This window comes from Zonotrichia leucophrys, chromosome 1A (assembly GCF_028769735.1).
Source record: "Zonotrichia leucophrys gambelii isolate GWCS_2022_RI chromosome 1A, RI_Zleu_2.0, whole genome shotgun sequence".
NCBI classification, from domain to species: domain Eukaryota; kingdom Metazoa; phylum Chordata; class Aves; order Passeriformes; family Passerellidae; genus Zonotrichia; species Zonotrichia leucophrys.
In genome coordinates, this window is record NC_088170.1 from 19116811 (window position 1) to 19138634 (window position 21824).

General features: G+C 42.4%; 1 protein-coding gene and 1 long non-coding RNA gene across 4 annotated transcripts in view; one reads left to right on the plus strand and one right to left on the minus strand.

Moving 5' to 3' along the window:
- Nucleotides 1-5526, minus strand: part of SCAF11 (SR-related CTD associated factor 11) — a 48550-nt gene extending 43024 nt beyond the window's left edge. For 2 of the 3 annotated variants that reach the window (XM_064701824.1, XM_064701822.1), the window contains exon 1: nt 5379-5526. The gene's annotated coding sequence lies outside the window, so the exon portion shown is untranslated. Of the gene's footprint in view, nt 1-4554; nt 5088-5378 lie in introns of those variants that run through there. The other variant, XM_064701823.1, reaches the window with a different exon arrangement.
- Nucleotides 5527-6004: 478 nt separating this feature from the next.
- On the plus strand, nt 6005-11086 carry LOC135456903 (uncharacterized). The gene is made up of 5 exons (XR_010442627.1): nt 6005-6352; nt 7524-8030; nt 8906-9423; nt 10136-10175; nt 10967-11086. It is a non-coding gene; the product is annotated as an uncharacterized LOC135456903 (long non-coding RNA).
- The last annotated feature ends 10738 nt before the right edge of the window (nt 11087-21824 follow it).

Here is a 21824-nt window from a genome sequence, read left to right on the forward strand (position 1 = left end):
GAACCATAAAATTAAAATGTTACTTTTTCATTTTTGTTATGGCAGAATATTTTTGAGTTCAAATTCCAATTCTGTGTTCTCACAGAGGAAAAAAAAGAAAGAACAATACTATAATTTCATCAAAGTAAATTTGTAACTTGCTAATAAAAAATAAGTAGGTGAAAATATTCAACCTAGCAAAACATACACAAATATAAAACATAGATGTACAATGCCGACACAGGGGGGTGTGTGTGTGTGTATGTATTTGCTTCCTGAATAAATTAAATGCAGTATTTTGACAGTCCTTTGTGAAGTCAGTTAACAATTTCCCAAGTTTAGAAGTGACAACTTCTACATTTATATTGTATTTGTTTCTCCAGCTGCAAGGCTTTAGGAAACTTGATGCACTGCAATAAAAGGACATAGGAAAGTTAAATCTTTCAAGAAGAGGCAGCTTCCTCTTTCCTATTTTTTTTTTTTTTAGTGTCATGATTTGACACTGGCTAAACACCAAGCACCCACAAAAACTATACACTCATTCTCTTCTGCTACAATTGAGAAGAGGAAGGGGAAAGAAAAACTGAAGAGCTCATAGGTTGAGATAACGATTAGGAGAAAACACTAAAGGGCAAAATAGGCTTAAATAGTATAAAGAAAATTTATTAACAGACTTAAAAGAGAATACTGAGAACTAAGATAAAGCTCTAGAACACCTTGTTCCTCCCTCCAGTCCCTCCTTCCTTCCCACCAACAGCACAGAGACAAAACATGGGTGTCTTTAGTCAGTTTGTTATTTTTAAAAAAAATTTTCAGTTTGATTACAGAAAGGAGTTTGGTTTTTATCTGCTGTGCCAAGGGATGTTCCTCACAGGAGACAGTTCTCTGTGAACTTTTCTAGCGTGGTTTTAATTTTCACAAGTGAGAGTCCTGCCTGACCTGCTGCAAAGTGAGTTCCTCCCACAGGCAAATAGTTTTCCCACAACTGTTTTTCGTGGGTCATTAGTTCAAGGGGGCTAGTCTTTTGAGAATGAGCTGCTCTACTTTGGAAGCAAGGGTCCTTTCTCTATCTCTCTGTTTGAGCTCCCTACAAGATTACAGCCTTTCAGCATCTCCTTGCTCCAGCATGAGCACCTTTTCCCATGGGCTGCAAGCGGACCTCTACAACCTCTACATCCCTCCATGAACCTAATGAATTACAGGAAAAACAGTTTGTTGTACTATAGTCCTCACCACAGCTTGTAGAAAAATCTCAGCTCTGATACCTGGAGCACCTCCTCCTCCCACTCCCTCCTTTCACAGACCTTACTGTCTCCATTGTGTTCTCCTCATGTGTCTTCACCTTCTCCTTTTCTCTGACTCGGGAGAGAACTGTTATTTGTAGGCTTGTTTGCTCTCAAGTTCTACCAATCCAAAAGTTCTTATGGGGTTTTGTAGTGCTGAAAGGTTGTTCCCATCTGGGCTCCACATCAGGGAATTGCTCATCGTGCCCCTTGCTGTCAGCCATATGATCCCCTCCAGCACTGCATGGGCAGCACTGGCCGCTGGCTCCATTCAGCGCCTCTTTTCATGCAGGGCACCAAAAAGGAGAAGCTGCTGCCACCCTGCCCTTCTGCCTGCAGCACGGCTGGTTAGAAGTGGCCAAGCAAGCACAGCTCACCACAGACCATGCCCAGACAGCCCTGGCTGCACGGTCCTGGCTGTGCAGCCACTTGTGGTGCCAGGATGGCCCCTGGCAGCATGGCCCCAGCAGCTGCCTTGCATGGCTTTTCCTTTTCTTAAAGATGTCATCACAGAGGTGTTACCTGCTTCTCTAATTAGGCCACCCAATATGGCCACCATCAGAGCCTTCAGGGTTTGGCTCTGCTGGACATAGTACAAGTTTCAAGGAGCTTCTCTCTCAGAAGCAGCCTCTGTGGCTTCCTCTGCCCCCACTAAAAGCCAGGCTGAATTAAACCCACACAGTTGGTTGTTTTTTTTAAAGCTCCCAACAGAGAAAAACTACTTTTTGGATGTGGCGTGGGGCACTTACAGATTATGTACATTGAACCTGAGAGCCCTTCCAAGGCATCACCCTCATCATGCCTTTGGTGCTTCACCAGAGCCAGATGCAGAGGTGACAAACCTCTCAAACACAGCTGTTTGAGACAGCAGAGCTGCAGCTTTAGCAAACAGAAAGGTAGAGGTACACTCACTTTTTATTCATGTGTATGTATGTGTGTGCGTGTGTATCTTACAGCTAGGGCCCTCCCTTTGCTACTTCATGACTGTACCTATGTTGCTACACAAGAGAATCAATTGGTTCAGGGTATCAAAGTTAAGCAACATTCTTGCAAATTGTGTCCATATCCTCACCAGCTGGGTGAAAAGACCAAACAACTAGGAAGATACAATATCACTGCACACAGACCTGCAATCAAGCTCACTGCCTTTCAGGGCAAGGTGGACTAGTACAAACAGGTGAAACAAAATGTGTCTACATTGCTGAACAGCCATGAACAGCCCTTGTTTTGAAGCGCTCAAAAGCATGTGCACTTAGAGATCTCTGGCATTGACGAGCACAGAGGATGCTTAATACTCCGCCTCCAACCTGTAATTAAAAAAAAGGCAGAAAAACTGGACAATGTCAAGATTTATAAAATCTACTTCAGCCTTTTTTAAGAGTTTAGCACATTAACTATAACCATTTATAAATTCACTCAGAAAAACTGATAACAATGCTTGACAGCACTGAATAGTCAGTTTAGCCACCATGAGGAATTGTTCTGCATGTTTTTTATAGGTATTACCTGGAAAGACAGTTTTTGTCCCTCACCTTAGACTGTTGGCAAAGAAAATCTGAACACTGAACAGCAGACTGACAGAAAGCCAGGCTTCAAGAATTTTGCTGTAGGTATGGCAAGTCAGCCCTACAAGCTTTTACCAGCAGTAGTTTTTCCACCCCTATTAATATAAAGTATGTTTAAATACATCATTATTTGAAAGATAAATTACCTTTTAATTACTATATAAAGCCAATTTAAGTAATTTAAAGTTTTTGCACAGGTTTTTTAGTACTCGGGACAGCAGAAGACTGAGAAGATTCTGCAAAGAAACCCTGTAACAGGATAAAACCAAAAACCAATAATATGTAACCTGAAAAGAGCAATCGTGTATGATGAGCAGAACTGTCTGCAAGTTTTACAAAACCAGGGGCTAGAAGCCATGCAACAACTGCATCAAACTACAGCCAGTTGAGAGCACAGAGAAACTCTTCCTCATCTAGATGTTTCCAAGGCAACAGCTGACTAACTAGAAAATAAAATAAACTTACAACTGCCCATTGGGTAAAACTCAACAATCTGCACATATGCAACAAAGTCAACCTTCACATGTGATGGAGAACCATAAAATCATGGTCAAAACATTCACCATATACCATGCAACTTTGGAGAGTTGTTTCCAAAGGCAACCCAAATATGAGGTAAAAACTAGTCAACCCAGGATTGCTGCTATTTAAGAAGGTCAGAAAAAACATTCACTTCCATGACCATTTGAGAGACAGATTTCCTCACATAGGCACAAAGCTGTTACCTGCTCTGCTCATTCCAAAGCAGACTTTAAGGTCAGTGATACAAGAAAAAAAAGTGACATATTTTTTTATTTGTGTAATTTGTCACTCTGAAAGCTGACACATCAGCAAATGTAAACTGCTGAAAAGAAAGCTTAAAAAGATGTAATATTCTGACTAAATGCCTAAATAGCCTCCCCACCTCCAATATGTCTCATCTTAAGAAATCACAAAATCAAACACCGTATTCCTTGTTAAAGGAAATACTTGAAAAACTACTTGGGATCATTTCCAAGTATTTTCCATGCCACTAAAGAGGATGCCATCCATTTTCTTTTAATACTATGAGTTTCTAAATACAGCTTTTCCAGTTAAAAAAGATGAGACATGGATTATCACATCTAATCAACCAAATAACAGCAAATTTTTGTCACTGTCATTTCAAGAAGCCTACAACTTATTTCTGCTAAGAGCAAATGAAATCATGACAAAATGGCTCTCCCCTGTGTAAGGCTCTGAACACCTACATAGTAAAATTTAAGTCAGATTATACTTAAAAGTATGATCCACTGCAAAGAAAATCAAAAGCCCCCAACACATCAGTGATCTACAAACTTCACACTGGACACTCAGCTAGATTTCCCTTTAAGGTTACTGAAGCTATAAAATTCCAAACTTAAAACAGCTATTCAATAATCACGGACATTCCAATCCATGATACAATTATTACTTAGATGGGCACAGACTTAACTGTTTCCTGACATTTTAAATAAATTACTCTTTGCCAACAGCACCTAGTTACTGATACTAAACACACGGTAACTATCCGGCCTTTCTCTCTGTTATCTCATTCTCCCTAAGAATTTAAAATTAATTAGTAGTCTAAGAGCAAAACATCGTGAGAGGGCGCGGACAGATTTTAGTCCTAACAATGCTGCTTTGTTTTGAAGTTATAAATGTGAAGTTGGACTGTCAAAGATGAGTTACATTTTGGGCTCAGGCTAATAATATTCTTTAATACTCACCAAAGGAGAAAAAAAAAAGAAACTAGGACACCATGTACTATAAAATTCAAGAACTGGAGATTATCTCAGTGGCTCGGTAAATTGCTTCCAGGCTCCAGCGCTCCCCCTGCGCAACTTTGCTGCTGTCTAACTCGCGATCCCAGAGCAGCACAAAAGCAGAGCTGGGCTTTGAGCTGAGCCTCTCTGTGCAATTTCCTCCGCAACTCTCAGCTCGCAGGAGCCGCTCCTCCAGCAAAACCCGCCGGTGTTCACAGCTCCAGGCTCCCGGTCGTGCGCCCACCCCACCGGGAGCAGAGGGCCGGCGGCGCTCCGCGGGCCGTATCTTTGTTCCCCCCGGCTCCCGGGTTAGCGGGCAGGGCTGCTGCTCCTCCCGGTGCGGCTTCTCAAAAGCTTTCGGCACGGAGCGGGCCGGCGGATCGCCCCGGCCGCCCCGCTTTGTTTGCCCTCCCGCCCCAGGGGGGCCGGCGGGCACGGGAGCCGGACCCGCGTCTCGCCGCGGCCACCGAGCGCCAGCACCGGGCCGGGCCGGGCTCCCGCTCGGCGCCACGACGCGGGCGGCAAGGAGGGGTGGGGAGGGGAGGGAAGGGGGGAAAACGCGGCCGGAGCCGGCAGCAAACTCCGCCCCAGCCCGACCGAGCGGCGGGAGCGCCCCGGCCCGGCGGGCTCCGCGCAGGGGCGAAGGCCCCGGCCGAAGCGGGACCGCACCGCCTCCAGCCTGCCCTCCCTTCCCGGCCCGCCAGCGCCCGGCCCGCGGCCCCGAGCACTTCCCCTCGCCGCGCGGAAATTCCCGAGGGAGGCGGCGGGCAGCAATCGCGGGTGCTCACCTGGCGCCGCGGCGTTCCCCGGCGCGGTCTCTGCCCCGCAGGGAGCGGCGAGTCCGCCTGCCCGCGCCCCCTCCGCCGCCTCGGGGCTGCCGGGGCTCGCGGGGCCCCGCGCGCTCAGCGCCCGCCGCGCTGCCACATGTCCGCGCGTGGCCGGGGAGCACGGCGGCAGCGCCGGCGGGGCCCGGGCGGGGGCGCTGCTCCGCTCCGGCAGAGGCGGCGCCCCGGTGGCACAGAGAGACGCCTACAGGCCGCCCCGTGCCGCCCCCAGGGAGCATTATGGGATAGGTCCTCCAGCACCGCCCGGCGGGGAAGGCGGGGAGAGGGCACGTGACCGGAGGCCCCGCCCCGGCCGGGCGCCAATGAGGCTGGGGGGCGGGGCCGAGGCGGGGCGGGGCCGCGCGCCGCGGGCGGGGGCGCCCTCTGGTGGCGGCACGGCGGGCGGGCGCGGCCGAGACATGGCTGCGCGGCCGGTGACGTCATGTTTCTGCGACGCGGGGCTCCCCCGAGTGCCAAGCCTTTTTAAATTTAATTTATTTAGTCAGTAGGAGTAATTGCAGCGCTGTAACTCAGTCAGGCACACTGGACGGAGTCCCGTGACCACAAGAGGGTGTGGCGGGCGGCGTCGGTCCGGCCCTGCAGGGAGTGGAAGCGGGGCCCCACGGCGCCGCGCAGTCAGCGGCGGTTCGTGCTGGCCGTGACGTCTCATCCTCGGACATTTCCGTAGGCACTTATGTTAAAAGAGTTTGCCGTGGTGCCGTACGTCCTCATTATGTCATTATGGCAGCCAGGAAAGCAGCTCAGCGCAGCTGCCGCTTCTGTGCGCTGCTCCGTTCCGGCTGCATCACAGCGCCGCCAGGCCCAGAGCAGCGGAGCTCGGGCTCAGAGGCGGCGGAGGGTGGGAAGCGCCGCGGAGAGCCCGCAGCTGAACCCCCAGGGCAGCGCACCTGCTATAGCCACAAACGGCAGGAAAAAATGCACGTATTTTTTGATTGGCTTTTCGCAAATATCCAAATTAATATTATATGTGTTGTGCTTTGTTAGAAAGTAATGCTGTATTAATTCTTTTAAGTAGTGTGTTCAATATAGCTTTAGGTTATAAAACATGTTAAAATAGAAACTATGCTATGTAGGATACTTTTTTTTAAAGAAGGAACTCGCAGCGAGATAGCAGCCACAGGACACCTAAATCTTTCAGAGAACAAGAATTTATTGTCCTGTTATCAGAAGAAACGAACTTCTTCCCCCCTCAAAGGCGCTGTTAGGATTCAGAGGAAGAAGTTGACGATGACCAGACAGAATCCTGTATTTGTATGGAATTTATGCATCATGTATGAAGTGTATGAATATGCAACAGGCTGTTGTTTTTAAGGGTGAATCTTTTGTTAACGGGTGTCCTTTTTCGGACTCGTGCTGCCCAGAAAAAGGTACCAGACGTCTGTGACTCTTTGTCTCTATTGTCTCATATTGTCCTAATTCAAATTGTCCAAATTATTATTACTCTAATTGTATTACTATTTTTATAACCATTTTATTACTATTAAACTTTTAAAATTTTAAAAACAAGTGATTGGCGTTTTTCACACCCCAAATACGCAGGCTTAGTTTGGTGTCTCCTTGTGTTCACAATGAAGTCACGGCCTGAATCGGGTAAAATGTGTCAGTTTATCAAGAGTTATGATACCTTATTAGTTGGCATGATTGCTGAGAGAGTATTAATTTGGGATCATATCAGAAGAACTTGAATTAAGAGCAGGCTGTGGGACAGAATGTAAGAAGAGTGATAGGAAGGTTGGAAAAGACCGTGTTCATTAGAAGGCTGCAGGGAAATGTAATAAGAAGTAAGACTATTCCCATAGTTGGAAAATACTGGAAAACATAGATTTAGGAATGGAGATTAAATTTTTAAGATAAGTCTGACTTTAAAGTGATTAAGGTTAATAAATTCCTCAAATTCTTCAATGGGATTATATAAATAAAGGAATAAGGTGTTAGGAAAATTGTCACTAAAGAAAGCTTTGTTACAAACACAAGTGCTGTGTTTTAACTACACAAGGAGGGCATACTATACACAGCTACTGTATGTTACTGTTTATTACTGTTGAATCTTTTCATTAAAATGTTTACTAAGTCGCTTGGGGCTCACAGGTGCAGAGAGGGGCTGGAATTCACCGTTTCTGCCACAAGTCATGAAGATGTTGCTGTCACCCACTTGTGCTGCACAGATCATGTTTCACAGAAGAGCCAGGCAAGCTGAAGAGAAATATCTGTGAGAGGGAGGAATGCAAAGAGAAGCACTCATCACCTGTGATGTGCTGTCTGTACTTTCGTTTGATCCTCTGATTGTCTGTCTCACATCCATCCCAGCACTGGCCTTTTTGGCTACTCACACAACTGGCCCTCTCTCACTCACCTTTTGAGATGGATGTGTTCTGTACACTGTTTATGATGAGGGGGGGGAAAGTGTGACAGACATCTGTGACTTTGCTCCTGCCAGTTCTGGCAAATATGTCTTTAGTTTTCCTATGTGTACATGAAGTTCCAGCCTGCAGATGTTTCCAGTCCAGTCAGGGCTGAAGGACAGTCCTGTCCTGTTGGATGTCTGTTCCCAGAAGGAGTCTGGCAAGGATGAGCAGCTGGTCAGATCTGCCAAAGGTGAGCCTGAGATGTCTCTCCTTCTGTGAGCTCTGTGCCTGCTGAAAGGGGAAGTGGAGTTTAGGTTTTGTACAGCAGTGTAGAAAAAGAGGGTCATGAACTCTGATTTTCTACTAATCTCAGCAAACCCTGTGATACAGGCACTTTCCTAAATTTATTGGTCGTTCATGCAACCATTAGTATTTTTCTCAAAAATCAAGACAGGAGGATGATTTGACATGAAGGGATAGTTGAAATGTCATTAGGGATTGAGATGAAGATGGCAGGAAAGTAAGTATTAGTTGGGGCAAAGTTGATAGGAATGGATGCAGAAATTGTTAATATTTCTGAATTAGTGGATGAGTTGTCAGCACCAGCCAATTTTGCTGAAAGGAAAAATCTTAAATTCAAAATTGAAGTATCTGGGAGCCAATCTTGTGATTTTTTGACATTTGATAAAATTTTGGTTTCATGTTTTACAGTGGTAAAAACATTATAGTCTGTTTTAATGTGTTCTGAAGGCTTCAGCTTCTCCAAGTGACTGATGGCAGAGGTTATCCTTAGTTTAGGTAGACACCACACCAATAAATCCTTTGCAGGTGAAGGATGGGACTAGTAGAGGCAGTTACTGTTGCCTATTGTCTTTTCTAGGTAGGTATGAGTAGGGCTGTTTCTTCATTTCCAGCTAGATATGAATTTTCTGCTGAAAGACCATGAGTAAACCTCAGGCTGTAGGAGACACACAATTTTTAGTGGTACTTTGGAGGCCCTTTGTGCGTGCCCTGTGTTTTGTTTGGGAGATTTACTCTGCCCACATTTTCAGAGTTTTCCAGTATCCATGGGACCTAGAAACTTCCCTGGAGCAGACCCTCTCACCAACTTACATTTCTTTCCAGATGCCAGCATGGTGTGGAAGCACAAGCAAAGCCATATTCATGGCACAGCTCTGAGTATGATCAGAAGCCAGATGTTCCAGAGAAAAACTGGAGAACATGCAGGGAGAACAATGTGAAAGAGGGTATGGTCATCTGGAGAGGGGAGCAACAGGGAGTGTGATACTAGAAATAAGACAGGTATTGGGGTGAGGGAGAGGGGGAGATGATGGCAGAACTGACAAAGAGATTTTGACCACAATATGGTAGAGCAAAGGAAGGGAGGTGATGCTTGATGAAAGTAGGCATGAGTCAAGCATGGGACACTGGAGGACAAAATGGTAGTTATCCATGAGAGCAGAAACTAGAATTGTCATGGAGTACAGAGGGGAGCTTGAATTAAGTAAGAGCAGGCTGTGGGACAGAATGTAAGAAGAGTGACAACTGCTTATTTGTGGTGTGAATTTAAATTCTTAACTTGGAAGTATTCTGTGCCATCCTACACCATTTGCCATTAACACAACATTGCAGTGACGGCGCAGGTAAGTGACATTATTATTATTATTATTACTACTACTTTTATTATTATTTTTACTTTTATTATTACTTTTTTCAATGTAATGAACCTGAAATGGTATTTCTGGGGTTTTGAAGCTGCCAGTACTACATTCTATCTCTGGAAGAGAGGAGTGAAAAAACTTTAGCATAGTGGATTGTTTTTCCTGCTGTAACACTGTTGGGACTCATCAGTTAAACCACTGAAATATGCTATACCCAGGGAACAGAAGAACTATTTATGATATAATACTTCTGCTGTCCAATTTCAGATGCTCATTTAATTAATAAAATATTCATCTATTGGGCTCTTGGATTTTGAGCTTTAAAGAATGTAGATAGATGCAAATGGCATAAAAAGGTGGACATTGGGAGTTTATTCAGAGCTCATTCACTCTCTCTGCCCCATGCAAGTTTAGTCATGTATATGATGCTCCTTCACTCAGTCTATACTTCAAGATCTCTGGTGATGGGCTCTCCTTCCAAAGTCTCCTTCCTCAAGCAGGCCATTTCTTTAGTTTAAAATTTATACTTTTGAAAAGCTGTACTGATTCCTATCTATGATCCTTCCTACTGCATCAGAAGCCCATTCATTTATCCCTGTCCACCATAAGTGTTTGTATCAGATTGTCCCCTTTCTATTTGAAACAGATTTTTACTTGCTTTTACAATTTTTAATTAATTTTCAATCTCTTTTAGGTTAAACAACATTGAAAGGTCAACTAAAATCAAATATATGGTAAGTTCTTTGTCTGCCCTATACAAGGGGCTTGATATTTTCCTATAAAAGGAAACCAGAGTGATTTGGCAGCAGTTGTTCTTGAAAAATTAGTGTTGGATGTTGTCTTCTTATTAACTTTGAAATAATTAAAAATTGTTAGCTTGATAATTTTTTCAGAGAGGTTTTTTTGGGACTCTGTCTGTCCCTCTTTCCAACAATAAATTTTTGTTTCTGTTTTTAATTTGTCTTGTGATTATATATTATGCAAAAAAAGCCCCAGTTAACTGAAAATAGACTAAGTGGATTAGTTCATTGTTCCAATAATGTGGTGTTCTGAAGTGTCTGTCTTTGGTTACTGGCATTCTCATTTCTTTTTAGGGAATTCTTAATTTTGAAATTCTGCTATATATTTATATATATATATATATATTTCCAAGTAAGTAGATTGTATGTTTTCTTGTCAAGATGACTGAAATACTTGGCTGCACAGAGAACATTATTTCAGTGATAGAGCTTTTAGTTTTTTCTTGTTCTAAAAGCTTTGATTCAGAGACTAGTTTTTTATTTACATGCAGTATGTGTTTGCTTGCAAGTTTCATTGTTTAGAAATACAGTGTGATAGTCTATAAATAAAAGTAAGTAGGATGAGTTAACACAGACTGGTGAGGAATTTCAGACTTCTTTTTAGCCAAAGGTAATATAAAAGTATGGTCTAACACCTAAAAAAATCTTTTTTGAAAGTATAGTCAGTCAAGTATAGACAACTGTTCTGTTTCCTTTTTTCTTCTGTTTGTTTTAATAAATCACAGAATCACAGAATATTCTGAGATGGAAGAGATCCACAAGTTGTCATCAAAGTCCAACTCCTGGCCCTACACAGGACAAACCCAAGAGTCACAAGTGCTAGCCACCATGTTGGAAAAAAAGTTATCAAGCCTCTCCTTTGATATGTTGGTTGGTTGGTTGGTTGGTTGGTTGGTTGGTTGGTTGGTTGGTTGGTTGGTTGGTTTTTGGTGAGTTTTCTTTGTCTTCTAATTCATTCAAAGGTACTGCTCAGTTGCTACTGGTTCTACTGTATACATTAGAACTGGCCACTTGCCAGTTTGCCATTTAGTAAAGTATAGACAATTGTCCCTGTTGGCCTAATTTTTGAGAAAACTGAGTTTAAAAAGATGGACGGGATCAGATCAGATAAAATTTGACAGCACACATTTCAGATTCACAGTATTCTGTGTTTAGTACAACATATCAGTTCCCAGGAGTTTCCTGTTCAAATAAAGTATGTTCTAGCTCTGAAGCTGCAGATCTTGGACAAAGCCTTGGGATATCGGGCTTTCTCAGTTCTTTGTGGGTAGCAGCAACCCTTTTGTCAAGGATCAGAGGAATTTTACAATGGTCTTGACTGGAATTTTTCTCTTGTTATGCCAGGTTGTTGGTCACACTTTGACTGGGCACCATGGAGATAGACTGTAATTCTCTGGAATACATCCCACTGTAGAAATGAAAGATGCTATTAACAGCAATATTGAATATCTGGAAGAAGAAAAGGCTTCCTGTGTTTAGGGCTCTGAGGAAACAGGATGTGAGATAATTAGCCATAATTTATAATATATAGCCATATTGTTTCCTCAGCAAGAAATGGGATGGGTGTTATCCTGTCACCATTCTTTAATTATTCAAAGAGTTCCCAAGAGCATTTTGCATCCTAGTACTGTGCTGTGACCAACCACATTTATTCACAGTTTAAAGACAAAAAATGCTCAGAGCTTTTAACACTATGTACATACCTAACAGTTTCTAATAAAAATCCAACAGGGCACTCCTTAGCAAAAACAGCCACCATACTTTCCTTGTTCCAAATGATTTGCTCTAGTTTGTGGGATAGTGACCTGTCTAACCAATTTAGTCCATTGAACTGAAGCTGAACCATATTACATAATGTTTCTCTTCACCACCCTGAACTGGTTTCTCTCAAACTTAGTGTAACAACAGGTTGACATAAATATTGTTTTAAGCGTTGTCTGCAAGTACCACCCTTCATCTTAGAAGAACTGTAGAAGATAGCTAAATAAAAGCAAAGTTAAACTCAAGTTAAAGGCAGCCATGAGCTTGAACTCATAGGATGAAAAGGTTTTTCTCTGGGACTGTGTATGACAGAGCGAGAGGAGGATGAGGGAATGAAGTTAACTGGTGTCATGCTTTAACCCCAGCCAGCAGCCAAGCCCCAGGCAGCTGCACTCCACAGACTGAGGAACTGCTTTTATTGTGTCCCAACACTCACGACATCAACAAACTTAGAAAACAGTGTTCCTTCCCTATTTTTGTTTGTTTGTTTGTTTACCTAAAGGGATGAAAACATCTTATCTGTCAAAGAATTTATGCAATCTGGACTATGCTGGATAACATTATAATACTGCAATCTAATAGCCTTGTTTCATGTGAATCAATATTTTTGTACTCACATGAATATCTTAAAGATTTTTATTTTTTAAACAGATACAAAATGTTCATTAGTTGATTTTTTTGCATGACAGATATGGACAGACTGATTTTTCTGAAATTCCTTATTTAAACCTTTAGAGATTAAGAACATTCTTTGGCCTTTGCTGGTTTTACTGTAGAAGAGCTCCTTATTTTAATTTGAAATGCTGAATCTTTAGCACAGATTTATGTTCTCCAGAGTATTGATTAACTACTACAGTTCAAAGGTGCTTTGAAATCTTCATCTCCCTTAATTGTCCAGCATGTTGAATCCTGCAGTGTCCTTTGCTCTTCCTTGAGATTTTGCATACACCAGACTTCTCAAAGTTTCTTGCGCTTGCCACTCCTCCTGTTGAGGAAATCTGTATCCATAACTTTGTGTTTTAGCAGTGGCAGTAGCAGGATGAACAGGAGTCTCTGAAATCCAACATACATGCCGTCACGTTGTGGTGCAAGAGAAGTTAACAAACATGATGCAGAACCATGTCTCAGGAAAATGTCTGTGTTTTCATAATGAGAGACATTACCTTCCCCTCCTACCTATTCTGTCCCTCTCTCAAGGGTTTCCATTTAGAAATAAAACAACTACACACGATACAAATAAATCACAAACTGACAGTTCTTTACAATAATCTGCCATGCAGTTTGAAACATTGTTTCTACCTCTGTTGCAAGGTGGTAACCATGAGCAAAATGGAAAAGCAGATTACCAGAGATGGAAATATCCTCTTTGATTGCTCAAATGAGTCAATCAAGCTTGTCACAAAGTACACAGAGAGCGCAGAACACAATCCATGTTCAGTTTAGGTAATGTTTTGGTGAGGCGGTGATGAGAAGAAATTATTTTACATAATTGTTTTGATTTTGAGATAGTTAATTTCATCTTTTCAGCAAGTCTGAGTCAGCCAAGTTGATTCTGTGATGATTGAGTGGCTCTTTTTCACAGAAGGCAGAAAACAGAAATGTAATTCGGTGTCTCTCAGGTGGAAAAAAATTGCTCTGAAGCAGCAGCTCTCAGGGGCTGGGAAGCTTCTTGGAGGACTTTCAGGCAGTTTTTTTCTGCTAACTACTTTTAGAGTTGTGTGTGTTTCTTTAAATGCGTTCAGAAAATGTCTCATCCTAAGCATAACAGGCAATAATCCAAGTGACTAAAATAAGAACAAAACTTTGCCATAACTTTTAAAAAAATCATTTCAGGCTTTGGATTATTTGCTGTATAGCTCATATGAATTACATCAGTTGCCAGCACCACCACCATCAGCTTTTCCAAACAATCATTTAGTTTTGCATTATTATCAAATACTTTATCTTGACAGCATAATTAGTGATTTACTGCACTGGGCTATGTTATTCCAGTCCCTAGACAGTAATCCCCAGCTGATCAGCCAGTGAAGTCAGCTGAGAGGTTGCTAGCTAATGGTCCAATGCAAACTGAAGTGCTGTTCACTATCTAATAAACACATTTGTTCATAGCACACTTGCTAATAAGGGCACCACTAAAAAGAACATCCCTTAATCATGTATAATACCACTGGAGTATTTTTAGTGCATACTAAACAATCTTTTTACCCAAAAGAAGAACTAAGAATCCACTCTACTAAAAGTATACCCCACTTAATACACTCTGAGAACAGTATGTTCAAAATCATGTTGAAATTAATTATTTCAGACATTTACCCCAAAATAACACTTTAACAAGCCTCTGCTTGTCTGCAGCTGCTCAGGATGACATTATGGAAGAAGGCAGCTAGGTGGAGGAGTTGTTAATGTTATGGTGCTCATATTCATGCAGCCACCATCAAGGCTGGACTAGAGGGGTATGTTTTATGCAGTGAGAAGAGTTCTGTTGAATTCCTGAGATTACCTACAGATTATAAAATTTAGGAGAAATATAATTATTTATTTGGTTTATCATCCCATGCTCTGGGGTTTTTCTAAGCTGTTTTATTTTGTACTGTAGTTACATAAAAAAATATTCTTGTCACTTAAGCCACAATTTTTTGTAGTGAAGCTTTTTCCACCTGAAGTTTGCTTGTCCTTTGTATTTAAAATGCTGAAAGAAGAATTTAGCCAAAACTCAAAGCATTTTCACACCTTTAAATACTAACTAAAAATACGAAAGTAACCTTCCTGATAATAATTCTTGACCACCTTCTGATACTCCCTCTGCTGCACTCTTTGGCACTGCATGCTGTGGGTCCCTGTCCCTGCTGCTCTCAGCTCTGCATGGTAGAACAGCGAGGTTGCCATGATCTGAACCCGTCACCCCAGGAAGGCTCATGGGACACAGAAGTGGAAGAGAAAATTTGTAGTGATGTATGAAAGGAAAAGCCATAATATCTTCAATAGACCCAGAGGATGAAAAGAGGAACTGGGTTGTAACTAACATATAATATCAGAAATCAGAGGGAATTTGAGCCATCAAACCCAATTAGCTGTTGAAGGAAAGAACGTCTTAATTATGTTCTTCCCCCCCACCTTGCTGTTACCATAGACATGTTTAGGTGGAGTGACTGCAGGTAAATGCTCTTGTTGCCCACAACTCCTTAGTGAGATGTTGTCCTTCGTTGTCTGTGTCTTCTTTTTACATTGGATATATCCTTGTGATACGCCTACACAGAATGGTTATGTATCCATTTGTTTATCAGACAGAATTTACAGAATGGCAGAGTTCTTGTGGTTGCAAGGGACCTCTAGAGATCATCTGGTCCAACCTCACCTTGCTCAGGAAGGGTCACTTAAAGCTGGTTGCCCAGGACCATGTCTAGATGGCTTTTGAATACTCCAGAGATGGAGATCAGAGCCTCCAGGGGCAATCTGTGTCCTGATATTCAGAGGGTACCAGCTGTGTTTCAGGCTGTGTCTGTTGTAATGGATTCTGTGTCTGGGCACCATTGAAAAGAGCCTGGCTCCATCCTCTTTACACCTTCCCTGCAGGTGTTTGTACACACTGATGAGATTGCCTTGAGCTTCCTCTTCTCCAGGCTGGACAGTCCTAGGTCCCTTGGCCTTGCGTCCTATGTGAGGTGCTCCAGTCCCTTCATCATCTGTGTGGTCCTTTGCTAGACTCTCTCAAATAGCTCAATATCACTCTTGAAGTGAGGAGCCCAGAACTGGACGTAGCACTCCAAGTGAAGCCTCTCCCCAGTGAAGGATCACATCCCTCAACCTGCTGGCAATACTTGCCTAACACTTGCCTTCTTTGCAGCTGGGCCACTTTGCTGGCTCATAGCTCATGTTCAACTGGGTGTCCATCAGGATCCTCATGGCCTTTTCTACTGAGCTGCTTTTCAGAAAAAAAAAAAAAAAAAAAAAAAAGCAGCAAGCTATCAAATAGAATAGTTCTATAAAATTCCAAATTTCCAAAAGAGCTAAGTCGGTCCTATTAAGGCCATCTTCCCAGGTTAGTGAAAAGGAAACGTTATAAAGCGTGAATAAAATAGCCACATTTGTGCTGAGGGAGCACATGGTGTATTTTGTAGCTATTTATAACACTGAACTGTTAAGAGGAGTCAGTAATGACCTGCTCAATTCAGCATTAAAGTTGTGGCTGAGTCTATACCTGATCTGTGGCAAACTTTGTGTTTTCAAGTATAGAGGTACACTGCCACTAACATTCTAAGTACATAGTATAGGAGTATGTATTTTTGCCTGCCAACTTCTTTCCAGCTGCTTTAAAGTCTATAATACAAGTGGTAAAGAAACTTCAAATGAAATTTTGTACCTTTTTAACAAAATTGAGATGCAGCACTGAGATTGCCCCTCTCCAGCAACCAACCCCTCCAGAATGTTAGATGTGTTGAACAGTCTCTAGCCCTGCAAACTCAGTGTTCCCTTGATGCCATTTTCCCTATCACTGCATCAAAATATTAGTTCATGTGGGAGGTTGGTGTTGGGTGGCCTGGAGAGCACTGCTGGCCTTGCATGTGGCAACAAGAAAACTCCTGTCAGCCAGCTTGTGCATACTCCCTCTCCCTTTCTCCCCCCCAGCTCCTGGGAACGCTTCCTGTGGCAGTAGTTTGTGCAGATTTCTGTGCTAGTTTTTGTAAAGCAGATTTCTAATTTTTAGAGGGAAAATGTGAATTTTCATTTGATTCTGAACTAATAATTCTTGAAAATTTTAAATGGAAATAAAAACTGCATTTGCTAGCTACAATTGTCCATATTTTCTCAAGCTATAGTTACCTAGATAATTGTGGGAAACGATGCAAAGTCCTTTTTGAATAGGACCTCTTCCCCAACTGAGCATCAGGATGAGCAGTTGGAAAACCCCATCGGAGAACCTTCCTGGGGCATCTCCCGAAAAGCTATCGTAGCAAGCAGCTCTTGTGCGCCTGCAGATGCAGAAGATGCCCGTTAACGCAAGCAGCCGCACGGTGGAGCTAGATTTGAGGAGAAGGAGGTCAAAGCATCCCAGGAGATGCTCCTTCTGCCTTGGGAGGAGAGGTGCTGCCTCCCAGAGTGCTGGCAGGTTTCCTGTTTGTTGTCTTCCAGACATAAATGATCAGTAGACTTTCAAAGAGAGAACAAACACACAGAGAAAAAGCAGTTGTCAACAGGAAAGAGGTTTAGCAAGCCTTTCAGCAAAGCTAAATAGAGAGATTGAGTGCCAGTGAGCGCTGGACCCCAGCTAACTGCTGCAATGGAAAAATAAGATTAGGGGAAGAATTTAATTTTCTGAATGTTGAATATCGTGACTAATTTCCACCAAGAACCTGTATTTCATCAGGATCTAAAACACAGCCTCAGAATACGGCTGCAGTTGTTTCTGTGGACACTGCTGCTGTGACTGAGAGGTTTAACTGAGCAGTAGCATCCTGCAATTCCAGGGGGAAAAAAAAAAAAAAAAGAAGAGGATTACTGCAGCAACTCCTTTCAGACAAGTTTTCTGTTCGCTGCAATGAAATCAGTTCAAAATTAATCGTCATGTTAAGTATCAGTTAACCACACCATTTGAAGGAGATATGGAGTTTCTCTCTTCTGATGGAGTTTCCCAGCAGCCAAGCAGAAGAAGCTGTAGGTGGCACCATGGCACTCTGCAGGAGGGCAGTCTGTGCTGGGCAGTTCTGACTCATAACTGAGCTGGTGAAAAGAAACCACAGACTCAGTGGAGACACCACTTTTATGCCACATTGCAATCTCCCTCCCTACAGTAGCCCTCCTGACCTCTACACATTACCATCCCGGGCTTTCCCCACCAGATATCCACTTACTCACCCTCTTCCTTTCACCCATCACAAACACTTCATTGCACAGCACTGATACCACTGGGTTTTGCTGGAGTTTTATTCTGCTTATCCTTTTTTAGAGAGGGCTAAAATCTGTGATTGAGCACAATGACTCACATAGGAAAAGGGACAACTAGATATTATTAGTTCCTATTAAGTGGTAATGCCAAAAATTCACAGGATCAGCTTTTATATGACCGGATATATTTAGCAATTCAGCAGGACTATAAGTGAGGATGTGCATCATTTCCTGGGATTGTCAAGCCTTTGATGGAACTCTTGGAATGCAATGAATAATATTATTACAATACTGTACTTTCTTAAACATAGTGGGCATAATTAAAGTCCCACCCACAGAGGTCAGATCCATCTGACTCACTATTGTTAAGAATTAAGAGACGTCCATTTATTTTAACAGTGGTTTGTTTAGAATATGAAGTCAGTGGATTTCTTGCCTTTGTGGAAGGTGTCATTTTACTATGTCAGGGACAATGTGGAATTCTGGAGTAAAGCTATAAATAGAGTACAGATATTATTGGATCTGGTTGTTGCTTAACAAAAGTTAAATTTCTTTGATTAAATCAATGAAATTATTATTTGCATCAGGGTATTATCTGGTGTAGTATATTTACAATGGGTCTATACCTTTAAAGGTAGGATTGCTAAACCAATAACAGTGTATGAAACAATAACACCTTAAAAATCCAGGTTTCTCAGGTATTTTGCTTAATCTTTTCATCACAGTGAACTAGTTTCAAGAAAAAATTATATTTCTCATATTTATGTCAGTTTTACCATCTAGAGCTTTTACAGATGCACAGAACTGATACACTGTATTTGTATCAAGCATTGCATTGGGACTTTTAAGGGGATCCTATGAGGAGAAAAATAGTTTAAACTATTATTATCAATAGCAGAATGAAAGCCATTAGCAAAAAGCAACCTCTATATTTTGGCTGATTAATCTATGGATTTAATAGCAGTCTGTGTAAAATTAGTTTCATGTGTTTGCTGATATGGCCACTTAAATTCAGATCTTCAGAGGTATTTCACATTTCAGACTGAAATACCTCTGAAGATCTGAATTTAAGGGCAAGCCTGGTGCTTGTGTTTGTTATTAGGAGCCTAAATAACTTTGTGGAGTCAGAGGTCCTGCTAAAGGAAACACATTAATGCGTACCTTACTCTGTTACTGTGAACAGTCTGGTTGTCAAGCTTAGAAAGAAAAACAGTGAAAACCAAAACTTATTTTTTGCTCTTGAAATAAGGAAAGAGGGCTAAAGTGTTCCATCCAGCAATACAGAAGATAACAGCAGGTGAGTGGCTTTCCATTTAGAAGCTCATGCTCCTGCTGATGCTTTTGCAGGGTAACCTACCCAAGAGGCAGGGGTGGGCAGGACAGTGAGCAGCTGCAGTGGGGATATGGGTGGGAGGCCCTCCTCACCCTCTCAGTGAAAGAACCACAAAGGGGAAAAAAGCAGAAATTCCAGGCAACACACCTTCTAGCTTTCTTAAGGCAAAGAACCAAAGCACCACAGAGACCTGACATCTCTGAAGGAGATGTTCTGTAACCCTGCAAACCCAGTCTGCTCCACTGCCCACCACATGCCATCCCCATAATTTTGCCTGAGGAAGCTTAGGGCTGGCAGTTCTTGTCCCCATGGAAACCATGTTCTTGGTGGGCAAACCATCACCTTACTCCTGACCATATTTACTGATAACTGAATGAGGAGCAGATTTAATCACCTGGGGCTGCAAGTATATGTTGTATTACTTTTCTTTCATACTTGCATGAGAGGAACACATCAGCACATATTACTGCACGTGGTACTGGTGAATGTGCTGGATAACCAAGGAAGAAGATGCTGGCAGCATCTGGCAGTGTGAACAGCCGAGATGCAAAGGAGTAGAAGGGACAGTGCTTCAAAGCCACTTCTCAAATCATTGTACTGATCTCTGCAATTTTTCTCCTCAAGCTGAAGGCAAGAAGGCAGGGTTCAACACAACACTGGAACGAGTCTAGATTTCATTCATGATTGATTTTGCTGTCTTGCTTACATAACCCACCTAATCCTGCCTCCTAGCTTGGTAAATCACAGCTTGCAGTGCTCTTCTTAGCCATCAACCCAGAGGATCATGATGAAAAGCAAATCTCATTAGCTATCAGCAGTGTAAGACATAGAAAAAGGAAAGTAAAGAGAATTATAATGTTACCACCTCCTTGGAACCGGTTTTATCTTCATTTTTATCAGATATTACTTCTCAGATACACAAATACACTGTGCCGGGGGGTGATAAATGAGGTAGGAATTGGAGTACAGGATTTTCCATTTTAGAGGAGCCCAGATTTCAGGCTGAAGGTGTGGGATTAGTGGGTCAGGGGCCATGCTTATTCCAGTGTCCCCAGTTAAGCCCTCAAGTAAGTAGGCAGGATTTACAAAGAGATATTGAACTTTCCAGAATAGCACTCTCACTCACATATCTTGGCCAATAATATCAATGTGAGGCACTTAAAAATATGCTTTTATTTATTGATCTAAGCAGGAGATGAACTCTTCTGACAATTTATTCCCAGTGGGAAGAAAAAATATCTGAGACATCTGACCTTATACACCCTCCCTTGGTACTGGGGAGGTGCAGTCTTTCATTGTCTTTCATTCTTTTGTGCAAAAGCAAGGACAGTGCTGAAAATATATGGGGCAGGAGAGGAGGAGGAGGTAAGGCTGCCTCTAATTCAGTCACTTCAGTCACCAAGCTATACGAGTAACTTTGGTCTTGTTTCCTCAGACAGTTGGGCTTTTTCTTAGAGTAATTTGCTGAGATTGAAGAAAGATATGGCCAAACAGGCCCACAGGGAGGAAGGGGAACGGTGAGCAGAAGGAGCACTAGGGTGGCAGTCATTCACAGCAGCCTTTAATCCTCAGTGTCTGAGGAAGTGATGCTAGCTAAATATTGGCTGCCCTCCAACAATCTGCAGCTGGAAAACTACCCAGCTGGGGAAGGGCTGAGCTGGGTGTGCAATGCAGCCCCTGCAGGCCTCAAAGATGAAGTAAAGTAGGGTCTCCTAGGGACACAGCACCATCTTTCCCAGGCCTTCTTTCACTGAAAGCTGGATCCAGCCCTTGACAAAGCAGGGACACGGGATCATTGCTCCACCCTGCAAATGACAGACAGAAGCAATGCTGTCAGAGTGCACATGACCCATCTCTCTTCGACCAGTTCTGATTAGGAACCTTGTGTTTTGCAGCAGTAGCAGAACAAATGCAATCAGGAAGGCCATGTGAAATCAATTTTTATTGAATTATTCATTGCATATTTCTATGCTGTACTGAGAAAATAATTCCAAATCCTATAGTACCCAGCTACTTTCAGCTGCTTTCCTGAAGGCAAGCATGTGACTCTGGTTTCAATTGCTACTGTAAATATACAATTATTTATAAACTACCTCAGAGGGACCATATGGTTCCCTTTTGAATAAAAATGCACAGACGGAGCTGAAAAAAAATCAGTGAAAGAGAGGCATAGTAAATTGATATGTAGGAAACCATCTGCTTCCATGTGCAAGTGATGTTATAACAAACTGCAGGAGGCACAGTTCAGACAACTGCAGAGAGCCAACTCCTCCTTGATGTTTGCAGACCTGCTGGTCTTCTACCTAGCATCAATTTTGTGTTGTCTTTTGCTCCAGCAATATACCAGGAAAGCTATATTAGCTACCTTCTACGTGCCTGGGACTAACAACCCTCTGTGGTTTCTCTTGCATATGCCTACCCAGTGAACACACTTCAGTTTGATTTAAATTCCTCTGATTTTTGCTAAGTCTGTGAAACATGATGGGTATCACTAATCGACTGTACTAAAATTAACATTTTGAACAAGGTTATTTCTGTAAAGCAGTAAGAAAATTGATGTAGACCCAATTTATTAAATTTTTTCCATAAAGTTTTTCCAAAACTTA